General features: G+C 32.4%; 2 long non-coding RNA genes across 2 annotated transcripts; one reads left to right on the top strand and one right to left on the bottom strand.

Annotated features, from left to right (window-relative positions):
• On the top strand, window positions 1–7135 carry LOC132747052 (uncharacterized). The gene is made up of 3 exons (XR_009628072.1): window positions 1–88; window positions 5097–5246; window positions 5828–7135. It is a non-coding gene; the product is annotated as an uncharacterized LOC132747052 (long non-coding RNA).
• Window positions 7136–19756: 12621 nt separating this feature from the next.
• Window positions 19757–21186, bottom strand: LOC132747050 (uncharacterized). The gene is made up of 4 exons (XR_009628071.1): window positions 21158–21186; window positions 20571–20675; window positions 20293–20403; window positions 19757–19905 (listed from the first exon to the last, which is right to left on the bottom strand). It is a non-coding gene; the product is annotated as an uncharacterized LOC132747050 (long non-coding RNA).
• Window positions 21187–24504: the final 3318 nt, after the last annotated feature.

Genomic DNA, 24504 nt, shown 5'->3' with positions numbered 1-24504 from the left:
TGATGAGTTTGTTTGGAAATTTCCTCCGTAGTGACCCACAGAAACTTCTGGCTTGACAATATACCAGCGATATTTTTGACAGATTCAGGTATGTTATGTAATTAATTGCGAATAAAAGTTTGCACAGCCTTGCATATATTTCAAATGAAAGCAACTTTAAATAAACGCAAAATGAAATCAATTTTTTTCAAATATTAACCATATATATTTGTCGGCCTAAAGCGGTCTAAAATCGGGTTCATTTTAAAAGTACACACTGAAATCTAGGAATCTCTTTGGCCATTCTAAAATAAAATGTTAATGATAGATTTTAACATTCAAAAATGAAATGTTAAGGAAAGTTCTAAAATAAAATAAAAAAGATAACTATTGCCTTTATAAAATAAAATGTCACGAGTGGTTCTAAAATGAAATGTGCAGGATAGTTCTTTAAGTTTCCAGAAATTTAAGTTCTGTTTAACAATTCTTCCTCCCACAAGACATTTTACACTGCGTTTATACACCGTGGGTAAGCAGCTTTGATTACGTGACCACAAAAGTCAACGTACACGGCCAAAATAGCTCGGCTGAGGTAAGTTTTTTAGTGATTATTTTTCTATCGAGCCAATTCAAATTATTAATTACATAGCCTACCGACCGCGGCTGTTCCGATGCTTTCTAAAAATGTATTTGATGTCGTCCAACGTTTTGTATTTTATGAGATCATTCAAACAATGTTTGCAAATTGTCGATGACAACGTACACACTATTGTGTAAAAGTGTTGATAATATGTTAATAAACGATACGCATGTCAGTTCTAAGTAAAATTTCATTTCTTAAAATATATAAGAGAATGTTTTAATGAAAAAAGAACTGGTTTCCTGCTTTCATTTTTTGTATTTATTTAGACATTGACCAACTTACAGAAATGTCAACGTACACATACGGTCTAGAAAGTGTAAACGTACACACTCCCAATTTAGTTTGATAGTGGTCTGAACATGAGGCTGCAACTAAGAAATAGGTGGCTTTTTCAACAAAAAGTTGGCTTTCAATTTAGATTGCCCTCTTAAACTGTATATAATTACTATTATTTTTATAAAGGAAATAGTTTAGAGTGCATTCATTTCATCGCAAATAAGCTTAAGCAACCTTTAACTTTTTTATTTATGTACTTCTGTTTTCTAGAAGACAAATTTCCAGTTACTCAAACTGCTTAATGATTAGCTGAAACAGCCGTTTTTATTTTTTATACTGGATTAATATAGATCGTATTACAATATAGATCGTAATTACAGTCATCTTAATAACGTAAACAGCCAGGATAAGGGTCTCTTGCTCAACCAACTAGTGCCTTCCGAAGCAGCAAAAGGGTCCAAGATTGACGATGACACCGAGATACAATTTTATTTTACCGGTTTTTCAGCAGTTGCGTCACTTGATCCCTAGCTGTGATTACATCACTAATGGTCTATTAACATTATATTTTCAAGAATATATCTACTTGCACTTATGTTAAAAATATCTTATAAACATTTACAATTCACAATTTTATAAGTTGGTTAACAAATTACTCTTTTGTTAAATGGTTAGTTACTAGTACCAAGTTTCTAGTAAAATGCTTTTACTGCTCAAGAAACCAGTAACTGGAAAATGGTAACTAGTTATAAATTTACATATCTTATTTTGTGCGCAATGTATGAGCTATAGATATGAATCAATGACATTGTTTAAACATTTAAAAAGTTATATCAAGTACAACAGTCATATGACCTACTAGTAATCATAGAAATGCCACAATATATATTGAAATGATTGTTACAATGCAGACATTTTATCGATATTTTGCTCAAATAAAATGGTTTGCTTGAATTTAAAATTTTGATTGCAATGCAAATTATTAAAATGTATGGCACTTGAACATTTTTGTTGAATACATATGATATTATAGACTTGTAAATTAGCAGACATGGTTTGCAAAAAAAGGGCAAAGAAAATGCAAAAATACATATCATGTCTATTAAGCTAGCCCATGTATTAAATAACTATGTCAATAACATGTGGCAATTACATAACTAGTGCAAGGAGATATATTATTGAAAATATAATGTTAATAGAACGTTCGTGATGTAATCATAGGGTCAAAGTGACATAACTGCTGAAATACCGGTAATTCACTCGGCGTCATTGTCAACGGAAACGTTTGGTGCTACAGAAGGCACTAGGTTGGTTGAACAAGAGACGCTTATCCTGGCTGTTTTCGTTATTAAATGACAGTAAAATGATCTAAGTTAATACAGTATATAAAACTGCTGTTTCAGCAAATCATTAGCCTGTCTTAGTAACTGGAGTTTTTCTTCTAAAAGAAAATCTCAAAAGAACAAATAAATAACATTATAAAAAAGTTAAAGGCTGTTTTAGCTTATTTGTGATGATATGAATATACTTGCAACTTTTTTCCTTTGTAAAAACCTGTACTTATATACAGTTTGAGAGGGCAATCTAAATTTGAAAGCCAACTTTTTGTAAGAAAAAGCCACCTTCTCCGAAGTTGAAGCCTAATGTTCAGACCACTATCAAACTGAATTGTGAGTGTGTACGTTTACACTTTCTAGACTGTATGTGTACGTTGACATTTCTGTAAGTTGGTCAATTATTAAATAAATACAAAACATGACAGCAGGAAACCAGTTCTTTTTTATTAAAACATTCTCTTATATATTTTAAGTAAGAACTGACATGCGTATCGTTTATTAAGTTTTCATCAACACTTTCACACAATAGTGTGTACGTTGTCATCGACAATTTGCAAATATTGTTTGAATGTTCTCATAAAATACAAAACGTTAGACGAAACTAAATACATTTTTAGAAAGCATCGGAACAGCCGCAGTCGGTAGGTTATGTAGCATACTTTAAAAAGGCTTGACAGAAAAATATAATAATCACTAAAAAACTTACCTCAGCCAAGCTATTTTGGGCGTGTACCTTGACTTTTGTGGTCACATGACCAAAGTTGCTTACCCACAGTGTTATATCTCAGTACAAATTTTAGTGACGTAAGAAGTTTGTTTATTTAAACAAGAACTTATTAATCTTGTCAAAAATAAGGAGACCACCGATCCTACTCATGCACAAACACACAAAAACATCCGAGCTGATCAGGTACCCTCAGTATACATGTATGGTGTTCAATATTCATGTATAATATGATCATTGATGTGTTCAAAAGATATACTGTTCATAATTTTCATATTTTTATGGATATTAATTAAGTTTTTTTATATATGTTGTGCATATTAATCAAGTATTTATAAATATTATTGCCTATCAACTGCGTATAGATGTTGTAAGAAACTGAGTTAACTTAATGAAGGTTCATTTATACATCTCACAATGCTCCGTTTTGTCAAGATTGAGAACCCCATTGATTTAACTGTCCATTGTAACAATATAATATTTCATGAGAAAGTTAATTTATGATATTCTTTTTTTATTTGCAGTGTTGATCAGTATTACCCTCTGTATGTGTTGCTAATCCGTTGAAGTTATTATGATTTATTATACCATTAAACCGTTCGCATTTATGAACATTCTTTTCAAATTTCGTTTTGATTAAATTTTAAATGTTTAAGTATTTTTTAAAAAATATAAATGACATTCAGTATATATCGAGAAACATCTTTAACCTGCAGTAAACCTGCTTTTAATTGCATAATTAGACTTTTCCGTTGTAGATATTTTAGCTCAGTGTTTGTTTTATAATGACAGTATTTTTATAATGACAGTACAATGTATTAATTACGTGTGTAAATTTTCAGTTGCTGCAGATACGTTTACCACAAATTACATAGCATTTGATGGTTAGATCTTGAAAACATTGTAGATATGTGTCTAAACGAAACTGTCCTGTATCTTATACTGATGTATTCATGTGCACATAGTATGTGCTTAATTAATATTCATAGATGTATGGATTCAAATCAATTGAACGCATCAATTATCATTTAAGAACAGAATCTACTGAGTTTGGACGTTTTTATATAATGTATTTCGTTATTTTCATGCACATAGGTTTTCAAGATGGTAAGCGTTATTAGTTGTCTCGATATTTTAGAGAGAAATAATAAAATGTAATTTATATCAGTGTTACTTCTTAAGTTAAATATTTACATTGAGAGTAAAAATGAACAGTGTTTTATTTTCTTTTTCACCATAGTTGTTTGCATTAAATTAAAGATAAAACGTTTAAAAGTAGTTTGTTGATTTAATACCATCCAATATCCTTTTATTCATGTTAATAGCAACAAGTTTTATGAAAAGGTCATAACATGTACATAAAAATATGCAAAATTAATTTGAGGTAGAATTTGAAAAATAAATTCAGTCAGGAAGTATACAGGTTCAGATTTATAAAGGGGATGGGTGGGTCCGATAAACCTTATTATATTTATTAACCTACTTGTGCAGAAATTAAAGCTAGCATAAAGGGCTTACATGTATAACATGATCACGTAAATGTGATAAAATATGCACTGTAAATATACTAAATCTAAATTTAGTCACACTTCACTCAGGTTATGCGGATTGTTAATATTTACATATTTCTTAAAGTCTTGAACCGTTTTTGCTTTTTTTTTTATATCTTTTTAACGTAAAACACTTCAGTAATAAAGTCTAGCTATAAAACATTACATGAAGGAAATCATTCACGCAATGTCCATGTAGTATTTGTTTTGTTATTCAAAAAATCTTAGACAAATTACTGGGTTTTGCCTCCGCGGTAGGTGTTCAACGTAGTCGTCTTCGAATCACTTGTCCTTTACGGCCGCGAACTCGAGTCCTACCAGTAAATTCGAATTGCTACAAATTAGGAATTTATCCACCTACCTTTTGCTTTATATTTACGTATTTGATGTTTTAGTGCAGGACTTTTCCATGGTAATATATCAAAAATCATCATCATCATCATGATAATCAACATCATCATCACTATTGTCATTTTTTTTTAACAAAGCTCAAAATACTGATGACATCCTTGCCTAGGGAGATATACACAAACTATTACTTGCATCGCGGTTTGTTTATATCATTGTGCAATGGTTTCTTTATACAGCAAATTTCCGTGGAGATATGGTGGAATGCTACCACAATCCTTGTGATGATCTAGCTACGATGCTTACTGAGGACAACATTAACTTCCTTGGGAAGACATCAGATGCCATTGCAAGATCAATCAATGAATTGTCAGAGCCAACCAAACCCGGTAAGTTTATTCTACTTAAGGACAACATGGTAGTCTCAATGTGATCTCTGAAGAGGTCGACCTATAACCTCTCTACAACAACTGTATTAATTATTCACGTCTTAAAAAAAAACGTCAGCAAAAATTTAAGTTCTGTAAACCGACAAATCTCCTCAACAACAATCACGTTGACCGAAACAATGTTTCTCAACAGATGATGCTGTGATTTTTTTTTGGAATTGCACAAAGCAAAATATTATCTTTCCAAAACATGAAATATACATTCAGGACTATTACGTAAATTATTCCTTTAACAACTAACATAGGATTTATAAAATAATGTTATTTGTTGTGAGAGAATAAGATTGAACAACACTAAAATTTGATAGCAGTTATTTTTGAATTATTGAACATACGGTATAAAATGTCATAAATTGTGTGTATAAATTTTGAATTTAGAGGAGTCCTTTCAAGTTGTGGACCATCAAGTTTTTAATCTCTTCTTTATAAAAGGTTATCAAAAATAAAATGTGTAAATCTTAATTCTTAAAACTTTTAATATTTTGTACATATGCGTTATAATATTCATTTTTTTATTGCAGAAACAAGTGGATTTACCAGAGTATCTCTAAGCCGTGTGACTTTTGTTTTGATTGTGTTGGCCTTTTTTGTTTTATAATACGACGCTGTTTCTGATGATTGTTTGTTTAATTAGCATAATTAATGGTAAAAGTATGACGCTTTTTAGTTACCTCTGTTTTATGTATGGTAGATTTGTTTATTAAATTTACATTTCTTTCTCAATCCTTTTCCACACTATATACATTGAAACAGTTTACATTAGTCGAAAGATTAGAGCATATGGTTTGTCATTGTGTTAGTGACATTTGTTTCCATTCTTTCATGAAAGTTTTATACATTTAAACACTCGTCACATATTTTATAATGTAACACGAAATAGTGTGTTCACGATATGTTTATAGCATTTTTCAATACTAGTAATTCAAGAAAGCTTTGTTACATTTAAACATTTGTCACATATGTTTGATGTTACACAACAGAGTACAAGAGTGTTGTTTTGCTAATGTCATTTTGTCAATCATTCGTGAAAGCTTTACACATTTAAACCTTTGTCTGATATCTTATGGTGCACACTATTGCTGTGTTTATATAATTTTTGCAATTTTTTATTAAGCCTTTGTGTGTAATATCATCTGCTTTTTATATTTTTCTTAGTATGTTCATATAAAGAACACGACAATCTGACTTAAGTCCATAGGAAATTTTAGAATATTTCGCAAAAATAATGTTTGAAAAGATATTTGTCAATCACTGATTTACAGTTATAAAATGACAACTGTACACATTTTGTACTTTCGGTTTCTTCCACTATAACTATGAACTGTTTACATTTATATCTTTAAATTTACTAAATTTTGGTGGACTTTGACTAGGTTTATTGGAATTTACTTAGTAGAAAACTCCCATCGTTAAATTACTATTATTTACATGTTTATTTCTTAGCGTAGGTAAGATCGAAATACCGTATCCGTTCTGTGTAGTCATACTAGTGTGTTCAATGACCTTGTTGATTTTCATAAGAGAAAAAAATGTTGGAAGTACTTTGAAAAAAAAATGAAATAAAATTGGAAATAATAGAGTCAATTTTTTAATGGGCGAAATTGTTTTGCCAGTTTACCTTTTGGCTATATGAACAACGCTATTTTTGTTCGTGAAAATTATCTACTCTGTTCTTTCTCAGTATTGGTTTTCCAGCGGTAAAAATTAGAAACCGTATCTCTTTCAAAGTTTAGAAAGTTCACCGATGATTGACTGTTTGGAAGGGCACGAAAAAATGAAATAATATTAGTGCCAGTCAGATCATTATGCGTTACATTTTTTAATCGTATTGATAACACTTTATCCAGATCAAAAGTACATGTATTTGTGATCATTTTACAAGAAAAGTAAGTTACTAACAATGGCAATATTGTCGCAAAATACACCCGTCACAAAAGCCTTGCCAGCGGGCATTATAGATCTGCATATAAGAGCAGTGCTCTTGCCAATATCTTGGACAATATCTGGATATTTCATTATCTCTAGCGGCCTTTACGTATTTTACATATTCCTTTATGTTTGAAAATTGTTTTAGTACCATAAATATTAATAATTTATAGACAATTTCAAATGGTAACAGCCTGAAATATAACTTACATGATTTTACATAATTACCAAAATATGTTAAAGACTGTGATAAAGAAACAACTATGATATTTGTTTTCTTATTTTTTTATTTAGGTAAAATACGTGCACATGATAACTTTCGTACTTAAAATTGTCAAAGTTGTTAATAATTGTGACGCCGTAGTATGGCAGTACATTGACTTTTTAACCAGTTCATTACAAAAATGATTTACATGTTGTTCTTTAATAAACTATTCAAATGAACCGATAGATATTGACTTCTTTATGTTCATAAGCGTACCATTATGCTGTTTTAAAACCTAAATCACAAGTTTAACAAACACGCAAACCATTATGTTTTGAATTGTTAACAAGATATTAAAGTCAGCAATTATTGAACAAGTAAAAAATTGCTGGGAAATGCAGCAATGTGATTGTCACGGCGAAAAAAAGAAAAAATACAACAAAAAAACAGTTAAGTATAATGTTAAGGTATCTCCAAATAGCATTGAGTTTAATTGACAGGTTAACTTGTTAAGAAGGTTTTTAAGTATTGTAATGTAACTTGTTACAAGAGCCATGCATATGTAGTAGAGCAGAATAATTTATCATTCTTGTGTACTGCATACCTCTTGAGTGAGATCTATCCACATATGAAGTTTCATGTTGATATCTCAAAGGCTTTTGTAGTTATGCTCTGGACGAAATTAAGTATGAAAAGTAACAAAGGGCAATACCTGAAAAATAATGCAGGGTAGGTGTGTGCCGCACTCCTCCTCAATGAGATTTATCCACCTATGAAGTTTCACGTTAATACCTCTAACATTGTTTGAGATAAGCTCCGGACAAAACATTTGAAAAATAACAAAGGGCAATAACTCAAAAATTATAAACGCACAACATTCCTCCTCAATAAGATCAATCCATCAATGAAGTTTCATGTTGACATCTCAAAGACCTTTTTAGTTATGCTCCACTCAGGTGAAAAATTTAAGTATGAAAAAGTACAAAGGGCAATTACTCAAAAACTATGAAGGATAGAGTCATCACTCTTTTGCACTGCACACCTCCTGAGTGAGATCTATCTACCTATGAAGTTTCATGTTGATATTTCAATGGCTTTTGTAGTTATGAAGTTGTAACCTCTAACAATTTTTGAAATAAGCTCCGGACAAAAGTATGAAAATAACAGAGGGCTATAACTCAAAAATTATAATGGGTAAGTTATCATTTTTGTGCACAACATTCCTCCTTAATAAGATCTATCCACCTATGAAGTTTCATGTTGACATTTCACAAGCTTTTTTAGAAATATGCTCCACTCAGGTGAAAAATTTAGTATGAAAAATAACAAAGGGCAATAACTGAAAAAATATGAAGGGTAGAGTTATCACCTCCTGAGTAAGATCTATCCACCTATGATGGTTCATGTTATATCTCAAAGGCCTTTGTAGTTATACTCTGGGACAAAAATTAAGTATGAAAAATAACAAAGGACAATAACTGAAAAACAATGCACGGTAGGTTATCATTCTTGCGTGCTGCAATCCTCCTCAATGAGATCTATCCACCTATGAAGTTTCAAGTTATTCCCTCTTACACTTTTGAGATTAGCTCCAGACAAAAAGTATGAAAAATAACAAATGTCAATAACTCAAAAATTATAAAGGGCAGAGTTAACATTCTTGTGCACAACATTCCTCCTTAATAAGATATATCCACCTATGAAGTTTCATATTGACATTTCAAAAGCTTTTTTTAGAGAAAAACTCAGGTGAAAAATTTAGTATGAAAAATAACAAAGGGCAATAACTCAAAAAATACATGTATGAAGGGTAGAGTTATCACCTCCTGAGTAAGATCTACCTCTAACACTTTTTGAGATATGCTCCGGACAAAAAGTATGAAAAATAACAAATGTCAATAACTAAAAAAATATAATCAGTACAGTTATCATTCTTTCGCACAACATTCCTCCTCAATAAGATCAATCCACGAATGAATGAAGTTCATGTTGACATCTCAAAGATTTTTTTTAGTTATGCTCCACTCAGGTGGAAAATAAAGTATGCAAAATTACAAAGGGCAATTACTCAAAAACTATGAAGGGGTAGAGTTATCACTTTTTTGCACTGCACACCTCCTGAGTGAGATCTATCCATCTTAAAGGCTTTTTGAGTTATGCTCTGGACAAAAATTGAGTTTGAAAAATAACAAAGGGCAATAACTGAAAAATTATGTATGGTAGAATCATCATTGTTGTGCACTGCACTTCTCCTAAATATGATTTATCCACCTATGAAGTTTCAAGTTGATACCTCAAATACTTTTTAAGATATGGTCGGACTAAAATGAGGACGGAAGGACAGACTGAAGGAAGGACAGGCGGACGGACGGAGACTAATTTTATATCCCCAACCGCCTTTTCGGCGGGGGATAATTAAACATTTTCCTGCTTATAGCTAAAGGAAACTCAGAATTTTGCTCACAATAATGAGACATGAATTCTGAATGAAGTTCAGAAGACTTTGTGTATTGTATATGAAAGACTGATTTACGGACCAAATTAAGTTATTGTACAACCTGGTATGGTAAATGCTTACTGTGAAACGCATATGGAAAACCAAGTCTCATTTTAGGGAAAAAATGTTTTATTGCACAAGAAAATGAAATTATTCAAAAAAGACAACAAGAAAAGCATTGATGCAAAGCATCAAGGGGCGACGCCAAAAGAATTTGACCTAAATACTTAACAAAAGATGTGTACTTTATAGCTGTACCATTTCATGTGACCTGGAGGCTAGGCCCAGTTTAAGTTGAAACTTAAACCAAAAGGAATAGACACTGTCTTGCCAAGATGCAAAAACAATTTATAGTCAATTAACCAATCTTAAGATTTATTTTACCAGATACAAGGATACCTGAGTCATCATCATATAATCACATGCACGAATATCGAACCTGGGAAGAAAATCTAATCATATTTTTTCTTCCCAGGTCTGATACTTGTACCTGTGCATATAATAAAGCTTATTGCTTAGGGTTGCAGACATGTCATTGACATATATTAGACATAAAAGAGGACCTAAAATGAACATAAGGGGGACACCATAGGTACTCCATTAAGAAGAAGAAAAAGAACTTCTTCATGTGCAGTATAGTGTGATCAACTGTATCAAATGCTTTTGTAGATCTAACAGTATCATGCAATACCGCCTTTGTCCATTTCAAATTAAATGCACTTTGATACAAGAACAATGTCCTGAAATAATACACACACAATCATACATTTGCAAAGAACTATAATTATGTATTTTTTATAATTAAAAAAAGGCAAAGTTGAATCTGCACAAACGTTCAATGACTCAAGAGTTAAGTAACATAACAACAATGAGTAAGCTACAGCTAATAATGCTTGGCACGTTCGATTTCGTTGACTAATTTTTTGTATTCTTTCCATACATCCTGTATTGCCTTAAACCTAAGCATCTTTTTGGCAATGAGTATTTATGTTTTAACCAAAAATAATAATTGATTTGAAAAGCCTCTAAGCTTCGCAATACGGACTTAATTTTACATTTGTCAATTTTGTCAATATACTGTTTTAATTATAAAAATATATCATTATCTGGGACTGTGTAACGGGAACAGCCAAAAATGACAGATTGCTGTGAAAAATGAAAAGATGTATTTGGAATTCTGTTTGTTAACCAGACCTGCCGTCCCTTGTAAAGTATTGACTATGTCACATTCCCAAGATAAATGCTTTATTGTTTCTGGATTGGCATTACAAAATGAACAGCTGTCGTTGTCCCGAACGTAATACGTTAGTACCTAAAATACGATGTATTATTCTATATTGAAGCCAGAGACGTTTTGTATCCTTAGTCACTTTAAAGGGTAGAAAGAAGACACTTATCCAGTTAAGATAGATATTAGAAAAATCGTTTTGCCCTTTTATTTCTGATTTTGTCTGACTATTATTATTGGCCAGCACATCGTATATTGCGCAAAATCCTTTGCAACTTTTGTTAAGTATTTGGAATCGGATTTTTTACTTTTAAACGCGAGAATCCGTCAAATCTTTTCTGAAGGAACGTATATTCTGAGCAAGATGTTCATTTTTAAAGATATCTATCGCCCAATTGCGTCATAACACAGATGGCAAAAAAGGGCATTATTTGCTCCCATACATGGCGTTAGGCAGGAGACACTTATTTCCTTGTGGCGATGGATTATATCAGAATGAGGTGTCACAGGGTTTTTTTATAGCTGTAACAGAACAAGATTCAAACCTATTGCTACCTAAAACTAGAACTGTCACAAAAGTGACGAATTATACCCCTACAATACGGCTTCATCACAGAGGTAGGGCAACGTTTATAAGAATGGATTTCACTTATACTGAGTCATTTTGACCTTTGACCTTTAGATTTTACAGTAAAGCCTCATCTGTATTTTAAAATGTTACAGCTGTGTATCAAAAAACAAAAATCGATCACGTCGTTCATAAGTTATTATCTGACATTCTAACAAGACCCGCAAGTCATTCATTAGTTATTTTCAGGGAACAATGAAACAGTTCCAAGTCACTGCCACCTTGATCTTTGACGTACAGACCTCAAAGTAAAACTTGACCTGTATTTTCTGATTCAATTCAGTTAAATACACTGCAGCTAAATATAGTAAATAAATTTAATTGTAATGTGGACACACTTTCAAGTTCTTTCATCGTGTTATCATGACTTCTTACGTTTTTTTCCCATTACTTTTAATATTTCAGGTTTAATCTGAACATGTGAATTATACACGTTTCATAGTCAAAGACTAAACTTTTAACACTTGTAGATATTGTTTGTACATATATAATACGCAAATTATTATCAGAATATAAATACAAATGAAGGCAGAAAACTTGTATGTATGATTCATAAATAAATAGATAATATTATAAAAAAAAAGGTTTCTGATACAAGCCACTACAGTTTCAAGGATGAAAATAAGGCTCCGGAAGAACATACTCCATGTATAGTGATGTATGGTGAGAGTTTAGAAAACTTTCTTTAATTTCTTTTTTTCCTAACTTATTATCCTGTAGTCATGTTCTGTTTATAGTTATGAAAGAATAAATAAAAATTACATAAAAACCCTTTAAGTATAGTACATGGATATAATATTCTCTATTGAGATTCAACTGGAAGAATTAGGCTTTTATATTTACGCCATGGCTTTTCAAAATTTTCATTCTTGACATTTTGTTTTGCAACATATATTTCAATGCTATAATTGAATTGGCTATTATTTATGGATTTAAAGTTTCCAGTCCAGACCATTTTTTTTTCATTTTTCTATTAAATATCAAATACTTCGTCCATAATATTATCTAATTTAAGACAATATCTTATTCTGTATTACCAAATTACATATATCTTTATATTCTAAAAAGTTGCTCCTAATATAATAAGCTTCCAAAAATAAACTATATAGGTGTAAAATATCTCCATTTTGATTTAAAAGATCACCTTCAAACAGAACTCCTGTAGAAATCCATCTGTTAATACAAAACACATGAATTTCCAACTTTAATTCCTGGGTTAAGCCATAAATGAACTGAAAAAACATTGTTTACTTTTTCTGGTTTTACATTTTGAGACAGAACATAATAGCTTTAAGGAATATCTTTCCAGAATGGATTGATAACTTAATGCATTTTTGTTTTATATAATTAGACCCATTCTTGGAGAAATGCTTTACATATGAACATATACTATTTACTAACAAAATGTATTTGTTATTTAGCCCGGAAAGCCTTCGTATCAAAGTTACTTTCAAACTATTCATAACATATTTTAAAGCTATCATTTTTAAATCTTCCAAACTTGTAGTCTTGGGTAATAAAATTCCTTTTGACTTTATCTACAAAATTATTTCATATAAATTTGAAGAAAATGTTCTGTATGATGGTAATTTTGGCCAAGGGAGGATTCGGTAAACTCTTAAATAAATGGTTTAATTTTGCAAGAGCAATGGATTTTATAACAACCAGTTTTCCTATTCAAGAAAGTACTTTTTGGACCAGTTCATATATAATCTCTTGATTTCTTCAATCTTATATTATAAATCCAAGTTTAAATCTATAATTTCAGATAAATCTGTAGTAAATCTAACACCTAGAACTGTAATAACTTTGATATTCCACGACAGATTATATTCTGGAATTAAAGAATAATATTGCTTTTTTTCAAATCCAAAAAAAAAATCACTTTTGTTTTGTCTGAGATTCTAGCATTCTAGCATAAAATTTTAATGTTCTTAAAAGACTTTCTTGTACCATCTTAAACAAACTAGTGTCATCTGCATATTGGGAAATCTTATATTCTTTTCGATTGATTGTTATACCCTTAATATTTGTATTGTTTCTTATTACGATTGAAAGAATTTCAGCACAAGAATGAACAGGTAACATGGGTAAGGCGACGGAGCATTTCCTCGGCGACATTATCTCTGTAATAAGAACCATTCAGACATTTATCAAAATCTAACAAGCAAGTCAGGTTAAATATTTTCTCTATATTTAGCTCTGTGCATCTTGTTAAGGATACCAAATATATTTAATTAAGTTTTGGTAAGAACTACTTAATGGACAGTGCTGTATTGTTTCATCAAAGTCTAAAAATCTGTTGAGCAGGAAATGTTGTTTAAAGCTTTTTCTTATTTAAGCTCTGGCGGCAATCTTGTTCAGCGGACAGGAAAAATTGAGGCATTTCTATAAGATACTACTTGACTTTACCATCTTGACCATAAACATTTTGTGGGATTACAATTACAGGGAGACCTTGAGCACTCTGAGATAAAATGTCAAATGTTATAAAATATATCCTGGATTTGGACTTTCCATGCTAGATCTGCGCATGCAGAAATTCATCAATTTGTCAATAGAAATACATTTCTACAGTTGCTATCACTATTTCAAAGCAGCACAATGTTACAATAAAAAATCAATACAGGGTATGGTCTGTTACCCTTACCAAAAAAAGGGCTCTCTGGTGAACATTGCGGCAAGTTTGCCGCAAACATTGCGGTGAGTTTGCGGCAAACTGCTTTCAGCAATTATTTACCATGCAAATGAGGTTTGCGGCAAATTTGCCGCAACTCATGAGGTTAGCGGCAAACTTGCCGCTAACTGTAGGGGGAGGTAGCTTCTGTTTGCGGCAAATTTACCGCAAACCTCATTTGCATGGTAAAAGTTTGCAGATGTTCGCCAAAAGTTTGCGGCAAATTTGCAGCAAACTTCATTTGCATAGTAAGTTTGCCGATGTTCGCCAGAAGCTTTTGGTAACACTGCGGCAAACTTCATTTGCATATTTGCCAGTTTCAGCAATATGTTATGGCGATATTTTGGCAAACATTTTGGTAAAGTTCTGGCGAACAATTTTTTTCAAACATTGGAATAATAAAAAACTAGCTGAATTATAAGAAAACAAATACATATTGGTTTAACACATTTTTCAATAGAAAATTAAAGAAATATTACAAACATATCAGTAGAATAAAATGAAATTTGATAAATTTGTAAAATAAAGAAATTAATTCCCAAAAAGAGATAAATTTTACACACATTTTATTAGCAACTGATTCTATACATATTTGACTTTCATAAATTTCCACTCTTTAGTTATGATGCTATCATGAATTGTTCATATTACTTAATAATCAATTAAAACAAGAGCCGGTTGCACCGGGGTGATCCTAGATACAGAAAAGTATATTTTTTGAAGTTTCAGGGTTATGTCCCAGACAAAGTTCAAAGTGTGATAATTCCAAAATAGTTGTAAAATCCCACTTTAAATAACGACGTTATGGGCCGTACACATTTTTGCTTCAAGGTCATGCTGTGACCTAGACCTTCAAGGTAATGACCCAAATGTTGCATGTGACATATCGTCTCAATAAGGTGATCATTTCGGTGAAATAGTTTGTAAAATCCGACTTCAAATAACGAATTTATGGGCCCGGACACGATTTTCCTTCAATGTCATGTTGCGACCTTGACCTTCAAGGTATTGACCCAAATGGTGTGTGCGACACATCGTCTCAATATGGTGATCATTTCTGTGAAATAGTTGTAAAATCCGACATCAAATAACCAAGTTATGGGCCGGCACAATTTTTGTTTAAGGTCATGCTGTGACCTTGACCTTCAAGGTAACGACCCAAATGCTGCGCACGACACATCGTCTCAATATGGTGATCATTACTTTTAAATAGCTTTAAAATCCGACTTCAAATAACGAAGTTATGGGCAGGACATGATTTTGTTCAAGGTCATGGTGTGACCTTGACCTTCAAGGTAGCGACCCAAATGTTGCGGGCGACAGGTCGTCTCAATATGGTGAGCATTTCTGTGAAAATAGTTTTAAAATCCAACTAGAAATAACAAAGTTATGGGCTGGACACGAATTCAGGTTCGTATGTACGTACAGACAGACGGACAGACAACCCAATGACTATATGGTCCGCCGAAATTTTTCGGGGAGCATATAAACAATGTTTGACAATAGCTATTATTCAGCACATGTTGCAGTATTTCTTAGCACCATAAATGGGAAATATATATATTGTTGTAAAAGATAAAAATCAGAAAAGTTACAGTTTGTAATCTTCTATCTGGACAAAAAGTTTCATTCAAACATGAACTGGCATGGATTAACATACATACTTCGACATCCACTTAGACAAATCACTATTAATAACAATAAATACTAACAATAACGTTATGTGTTATGCAAAAACAGACTAGACCAATAATGGCTTTCAAAATTGTAAAAATGAATCTCAAAAATATATTTTGGTCTTAAACAAACAACATATTTCATGGACATAATACCTTCAGATTTAAACTCATATGTCATATAACATTATGATTGTGAGCAAAACAATATCTGACACGAACAATTATGGCTTTCAAAATTGTTTAAAATTAATCACAACAATATATTTGGGTCTTATACAAACAACGAATTTCATAGACATAATTTTTTTGTTTGCTTGTTTTGGGTTTTTACGTCACATCAACACAGTAAAGGTCATATCATGACGTTCAGGTGCCCTTCCTTGCATTATTTTAGGCACGAACGGGTATCTGAGTAGAACCACTGACGTTCAGTTAAGCTAGCTGGATAGCTTCCTCACAAGACAGATTCCAAAGTCCCTGTCGGGATTCCAACCCACAGCGGTGAGGGGCAAGTGGTTTGAAGTCAATGACCTTAACCACTCGGCCACGGACGCCCCTCATAGACATAATAACTAAAGATTTAAACTAAATGTCTTTAGTCATGTCATATAACAATTGCAAGCAAAACAAAAACAAACTAGAGCAATAATGGCTTTCAAAATTGTAAAAATGAATCTTAACAATATTTTTGGGTCTTATACAAATTATAGACATAACTATTAAAGATTAAAACTAATTGTCTTTAGCCATGTAATATAATGATTGCAAAGCAAAACAAAAACTGACTAGAACAATAATGGCTTTCAAATTTGTAAAAATGAATCTTAACAATATATTTGGGTCTTATACAAACATAAACATAATAACTTAAGAATAAAACTAAAATGTCTTTAGTCATGTCATATAAGGCCCCACACGATTACACGTTTAAACGGATTCGTTTCAATTTTCATTCATAAACATTTACGATTTTGTTTACCGTTTAATCGAAATGACCATATTGTCTTACAAAATTTCTTAATCATTGCCTGAAATCATGGATTTTATCAATTCTGGGGTTTTTATTCCAAAGAAAAAACAAAGGGGAAAAGGGGTGTTTAAAACCCCACACAGTTACCTTTTGAAAATTTTGCTCTGACATAATCATTTTTGGAAAAAAGGGGGTTTCCCAATGAAAAAATTTTGTGCTGACTAAATTGTGAGGGACCCTTGCACATTTTTTTATTTTACATGTATTAAAAAAAAAAAGAAAGACATCATTTGGCGATTTCAAGTACTTTTGGTGTTATAGACATGAGGTACCCCCGGGTTTAAAGGGTATCGTTCGGTTTTTACCCATTTCTTTGTAAACTTTTTAAAAAAAAATTGAAACCCGTGGACCCCTTAAAATGTCTTTATAGCTTCCCAAGCAAAACAAAAACTACTAGCCCAATACGAATTTTTGCATAAAATTTTGGCTTGGCAATTTAGAGATGTTTTTTTAAAGATCAATTTTACGGGAAAGATAGAGCAAAAGCTCGGGAAAAAAAAAAAAAGAAAAAAAAAACAATGTACTTTGTTAGCTAAAAACGCACTACTTTTTACTCTTTCACTTTCCAAGTTTCATGTGCCACTGGCCATTGTGTGTATTTTGGTGGTTGGGACTGCTTTTGGTGACTAAGTTCTCTCCATATTTAGTTTTTTTGGTGCAGTACACTGAAAAAAAAACAAGGTTAATTTTTCATTCCATTGTTACCATGTTTTATACTGGAATAAAACTAGAACTATCACTGAAGGTGAAATGATACCCCCAAAACCCCACTTTTGAAGTAAATTGTGGCAGTAATCTTTAGTATTAAGCCCACCTACAAATGAAGAAAATAAAACACCAAAGGCAATTATTATTTATTGCTTGGCTTATTTTGAATTCTTGTTGGGGATGAAACATGTATTTGCATTGGCAAAACCTAGATTTATTTACAAATGACAAGTGGCTCATAAATTATATTATTTATCTAACTTAGTTAAGAAATCAAGGTATCATGTTAAACAAGAGGGCCATGATGGCCCTGAGGTCGCTCACCTGTATATAGCATCCCCCCCCGCACCCATAAGAAGATGTTTCATGCTAAAAATCTAAGCTCTAGCTCATTGGGCTTTTTTAAAAGAAGATTTTTTTTAAGTTTTTTACTATACACATATAGTTAAAAACAATGACACCCCTGGGGCGGGGCCAGTTTTGACCCCAGGGCTTTTATTTGAACAAACTTTGTAGACACTTACTAGAAGATGCTTCATGCTTAATATCTTAACTCTAGCTATTTGGGTTTTTCCAAAGAAGATTTTAAGTTTTTTGCTATACACATATAAGGAAAATCAATGATCCCCTGGGCGGGTCCAATTTTGACCCCAGCGCTTTCATTTGAACAAACTTTGTAGACACTCACTAGAAGATGTTTCATGCTTAATATCTAAACTCTAGCTATTTGGGTTTTTTCAAAGAAGATTTTTTAAGTTTTTGCTATACACATATAAGGGAAAATCAATGACCCCCCCGGGCGGGACCAATTTTGACCCCAGGGCTTTTATTTGAACAAACTTGGTAGACACCTATTAGAACATGTTTTGATGCTAAATATCTTAGCTCTAGCTTTTTGAGTTCTTTAAAAGAAGATTTTTTAAGATTTAACTATATGCATATAGGGAAAACCAATGTCCCCCTCGGGCTGGGCCAATTTTGACCCCAGGGCTTTTATTTGAACAAACTTGGTAGACACCCATAAGAAGATGTTTCATGCTAATAATCTAAGCTCTAGCTCATTGGGCTTTTTAAAAGAAGATTTTTTTAAGTTTTTACTATACACATATAGTTAAAAACAATGACACCCCTGGGGCGGGGCCAGTTTTGACCCCAGGGCTTTAATTTGAACAAACTTTGTAGACACTTACTAGAAGATGTTTCATGCTTAATATCTAAACTCTAGCTATTTGGGTTTTTTCAAAGAAGATTTTTAAGTTTTTGCTATACACATATAAGGAAAATCAATGACCCCCGGGGCGGGGCAAATTTTGACCCCAGGTCTTTTATTTGAACAAACTTTGTAGACACTCACTAGAAGATGTCTAAATGCCACTGTTTGAAAGAACAATGTTGACTAACCAGTCTTACTTGTATGCAAAACTCACTTTTTCAATTATACATCAATAACAGTGGTTAAAATATACACAGATACTTTTCTGACAAATTCTAAATCATTACTGACATGATGACTGAGAAAAACTTGAAATGTGTCAATAAAACACGGATGCCCCCACACGCCACTGTTCTGTCAATCTTATGACTCTAGGTCAAATAGTTTTTTTGGACTACATGTGCCACAAGTTGAAAACTAAAAATCAACAAAGGGCCATTATTCTGTTTAATTTAGTTGCAGCAAAAATTCCTTCCTTTACTACCATCTACACATTAAGTTTGTTAATCCCTGGAAGTTTAAGCAAAATCTGCCATCCGGTTTAAGAGAAGTTGCGTTCACAAGATTTTGGGACAGACTAACAAGTGCCACGCTATATGCTCCCACATTGTGGGGGGATAAAATAATCTTATTTTACTTACATGTTAAACTGTTCAAATCCTCTTTTGTGCCAGGCAGTATCTACTGCACTGGACATACCACTGCGGGTTTTACAGGGAAATTTCGGGGAAAGTCTTAATCTGCTGTGAGGTTTTTTAAGATGTGGACCACTTCTGATTTGTTTTCAACCTTTGACTGTCTGTGAGAACTGTAATTGTAAAAATATATTTCAGAAATATTTTCTGTATTTTAAAATTCATCTTTAAACGTAATATTGACAAATATTGAAGATTGAACACCAATGAATTGACAATAACATATTTATAATTAATGTAACACAATGTTCATACAGTTACTAGAATAAGTTTTGTTAATTATTAATGCTAATGCACGACTTTTTCCTGACCAATTTTAGTAATCACTTTTATGAAATAATTCGGACTGCATATTGATTATTCATCACATGAAGATACATCAAATTGTTTCTATTGAAGACGACCCCAAATAGCATTACAAAATTATCACAGTATTATCATTTAATTGCTACACCATGATTATAAATATATATAAAAAAACCTCATAGATTTCAACTTACAGTTTAATAGGCATTTTTGTTTGATGTATTGTTGAGGATTGTTAATCACAATTGTATAAATCTGACCATTCACTGTCATTTGTAACTGTAGCATATGACTGATGAATAGACCTTGAATAAAAAAAAAAAACATATGTACAAACATTATATGGAGAGATATTCATATATTATTGAAGCAACTGACATAACACAAACAGTTCAACAACACCAGTCAGTTTTGCATAGTCCTTTACTTTCGTAAATAAACAAAATACAGAAAACAAACTACCAGTACTCACTTTAGTGCTGGCAAACATCTGGCAAAGGACATCCTCCAAATCTTGTCAATAAGATCTTCCATGATGTTGTGTTCTGATACCATTGATTCTTCATGATGCACATCCCTTAAAAAGAATGCATGTATTTAATATGAATTTTTAGTCTTAACCAATGAAGGTAAAATATGATAAACAAGATCAACAAGAAAGGCGGCGTTCAATGAACGCAACCCCCATATGACCAAGCAACAAGTACCAATGGCAAGGAGCCCAGGCGGACCCAGTTTGTCATGTAGAAATAAATACTTTTTTAAAAAAACAATTACACATTCATGTTATTTTGAAAAAAGAAATATGTACATGAATATAGAGTAACATGCAAAAAAAACAAAGCCATTGTTTAAAAATTCTTTTCTCATATATGGATTGTATAATATTCTTTGGTTCCCTAAACCACGAGTGTGCCAGCAATATATAGGATTATTTACCATGATAAGCTGCATAGACATATAATTACAAAAATTAATTTTTGGGGAAATTCTTCCAATTCAAGTACATTGTTATTTCGAAAATATCATTGTAAAATTTATGTTTAAATGGTGTCTTACTCCATTTCCTTGATCTTATGCAGCAGATTTCTGTCGGCATAGAAGCCAAAAGTGCCTTTCTCAATTTGATATTTCCCAACATGTCTCTCCATTTCCTTTTCATGTTTTTATTTCCAAATTGTTGGTTAATATTAAGTGTTTGGACAACAAAATTGTTGACCCTCACCGGCCCACCTACACTATCAATCATTGCTGTAAGAAAAATGAAAGAAACAAATTTAATATTTCATTAAAGTATTACAAAATTACTTTTGTTCTATAAAAAAAAAAATTCACGCATGGATTTTTAATTTACATAACCATGATAATAACACAAATTGTGCAATAAATTAATATAGAGCTATTTTTAGCTGCCTCATGTTACGTTGAATATTAGTAACTACTGTGACTGTGTGTATGGGGCAGCCTAGCTGTAAACTGTGTCTTTTATACTAATGTAACATGTAGGATTCTGTAATGTCTTACTAAAAATTGCATTGTTGCAAAGATTTAATTTAGCAACGTTTTATCAAATTTGTTTTTCAAATTTCTCAGTGACTTTGGGGAAATTAAAACAGTTTCAGAGGGGAAGTTTATAAAACATTTCACAATAACGGAAGTGGCTAGCCGTACGGGCCCGCTACAGCTAGCCCAAAAGTTCTAGCCGTACGTGAGTACGTACGACTAGCCCAGGACCACACTGTATTGGCTAGCCGTACGGCACTTTTCAAAATTTATATGGGAGTATGTGAGTCACGTATGTACGGCTAGAACTTTTGGCTAGCCGTACGGCTAGCCACTTCTTTCACAATAAGGAGTAGTGTTTTACAGCTAAACACAAACAAGATACATGTATTCTGTATAATAAATTAATTATTTATAAATCTGAAACATAAATTTGGTCCGCATAATTTTACATGTTTGACATCATTGGAAGACAAGTAAATAAACACTGATAAATCATAATGTATCGATATATTCATTTTGGTACGAGACATTACATCTATGAATTCATTATCAGTATATAGTACTTAATGTAAACTATGATGCAATACATTAATCACTTACCTGTTTCCTAATTTTGTGTTGACAACGAACCATGGCATTCCAACTTTCACAGGTCTTCAATCTACTAGAGTCTGTGTGTTTTTCCATAGGGAACACAATTCACATGACCGCATTCTGTGTTTCGACATTTCACATACAAATAACCAGACACTCCCTGTTTAAAATTCACCTAACATGTTGTCAAAAGTTAATCAGTGCTGTTAATGGTAGCCAACTGGTCCAAAAAATAGATAAACAAGTCTACATTTTTTACAAAAATCTTAGGTTTGACCGTAACACGCCAAACTCAACGATTCTTCTTCCCTCTTTCCAACCCTCATTATCAACCGATTTAGGAAGAGTTGATGTCTTGTAGAGCTGGTTTGGTTGACACGTAATACTGGTTACCTGCACTATAGTTATGTGCTATAATTAAGTCGGAATACTTGCAGTTTCTGCATCTTTTTACACTTTTTTTGAATCGACCGAGCGTATTGATCACGCTGTAAGACGCCATGTTAGATATCTGCGGAAATTACGTCATTTTCTTGGGGAATACTACCACGTGACCGGGGATATTCGCTATTATTAGAATTCCGACTTTATACGTAAACAAACGAAGTTCGTTACGATAAATGGCGAGATTTATGCCGGTAATTGTCGAAGATTGCCGATTTCATTATGGTCTTTCTACCTTATAATTTTTAACTGTTATTGTGAACTACAATACCCTCCATGATACATATGATGTTTCAATTTGATAACTCTTAGGCAAAAAATAAAAAATTTGTTTGTTTCCACTTCCCGACCCATAAAAATAAGGTTGGGTAGGTAGGTAGGTTATAGCACGGACTTTAATTGACATTTAAATCCGTGGTTATAGGTAGGTACATGAAGGACTTTTTTTATATGTGCATAATAATATAATTCCCTTGGCAAAATAGTTATTTACTGAACAAAGTTGGGATTAACTTTCAGAACTGAATATGTTTTGTGGCGATTATCTGGCAAACTTGTTTTTTTATAGAAAAGTTTCTGGTGAACTTTCAGCGAATAATTTTTTTGATAGAAAGATTCTGGCAATCTCTGGCAAATTAGTAGTCCACTGAAAGTTTCTGGCAACCTTTTGGCGAACTACTTAATATTCTGTGTGAATTCGCCGCAAAGTCGCCAAATGTTTGCCACAGAGTTGCCACTAGTGGCGATATCTGGCAAACACTTGACACAGTGTTTTGGGCGAACTAAAAGGTTTGCAAGCGAATTTGCCGGGGGAAAAAGTTTTTCCGGGGGAGGTTTTTCGGGAAACTTTTCCTTTTTGGGGTTTCGGGGTTTCATGTTTTTTCATATAAGTATCGTAATTGTTTCAAACAATCACCGGTTAATTTTTTGGGGATTACACCCAATGGAAAATTTTTTTTTGGGGGATGGACCTGAAAATTGCATTTTTAAAGGGTTTTTTTGGGGTTAAAAAGAACTATTTTTTGGCCTGGAACGCAAACCCAAAGGTTGGGTTCTTTTTACCTTTTTTAGGGAGTTTTTCGGGCCTTGGCATGGGAACTTCCTTTGTTTATGTCAACTTTTATGGCCCAAAGGGGTTTTTTCAAAAAACTTTTAATCTAAAAATTTAAATACCCGGGGTTTTGAGGGCTAGTCTTTTTGGTTTTTCCGCAAACCCAAAAATCGTTTTTTACCCCCCTTTAAAAATTTTTTGCTGTTATTTTCTAAATCCGTTTAACATTAACAATTATGGAGTGAACACAATTTATATACCCTATTACTATCCATGTTAAGATTTGACCTCAAATTGTGACCTTGACCTTTAAGATAGGGGTCTAGATGTTCCACAAGACACCTTGTCTCATAATTGTAAAACGTTTGCGCCAAATATTTCAAAATCCCTTGATACATGAGAAAGTGATGGACCGGACACTACAAATACATGTACCTTCCAGATAATGTTGGCATTTTATCACCAGGTGTGACCTTGATCTTGCACACGAAATGTTGATATGTTATTGAGAACATTTGTGACAATATTTTTAAAATCCCTTGTTATGGACCGGCCACAAAATATACACTAAAATAGATTATGTTAATCATTGACCTCCAAGTGTGACCTTGGAGGTAGGCGCCTGGTTACACGTTACACAGCGGGCTCATTATTGTGTAAAGCATTTGTGCAAAGCATTTTCAAAATCCTTTCATGGATAAGAAAGTTATGAAACGGCCATGACATTTACCCTCAAACAGACACATTGTCTTATTATGACAAACATGTGTGCCAAGTTGTTTTAAATTCCCTTAATAAATTACTTTTTTAT

Source organism: Ruditapes philippinarum, unplaced genomic scaffold (assembly GCF_026571515.1).
Source record: "Ruditapes philippinarum isolate M1 unplaced genomic scaffold, ASM2657151v2 ctg11566_1_1_1_1, whole genome shotgun sequence".
NCBI lineage: Eukaryota > Metazoa > Mollusca > Bivalvia > Venerida > Veneridae > Ruditapes > Ruditapes philippinarum.
Note: the sequence above shows the minus strand (reverse complement) of the source record. Positions and strands in the feature narration are given on the sequence as shown.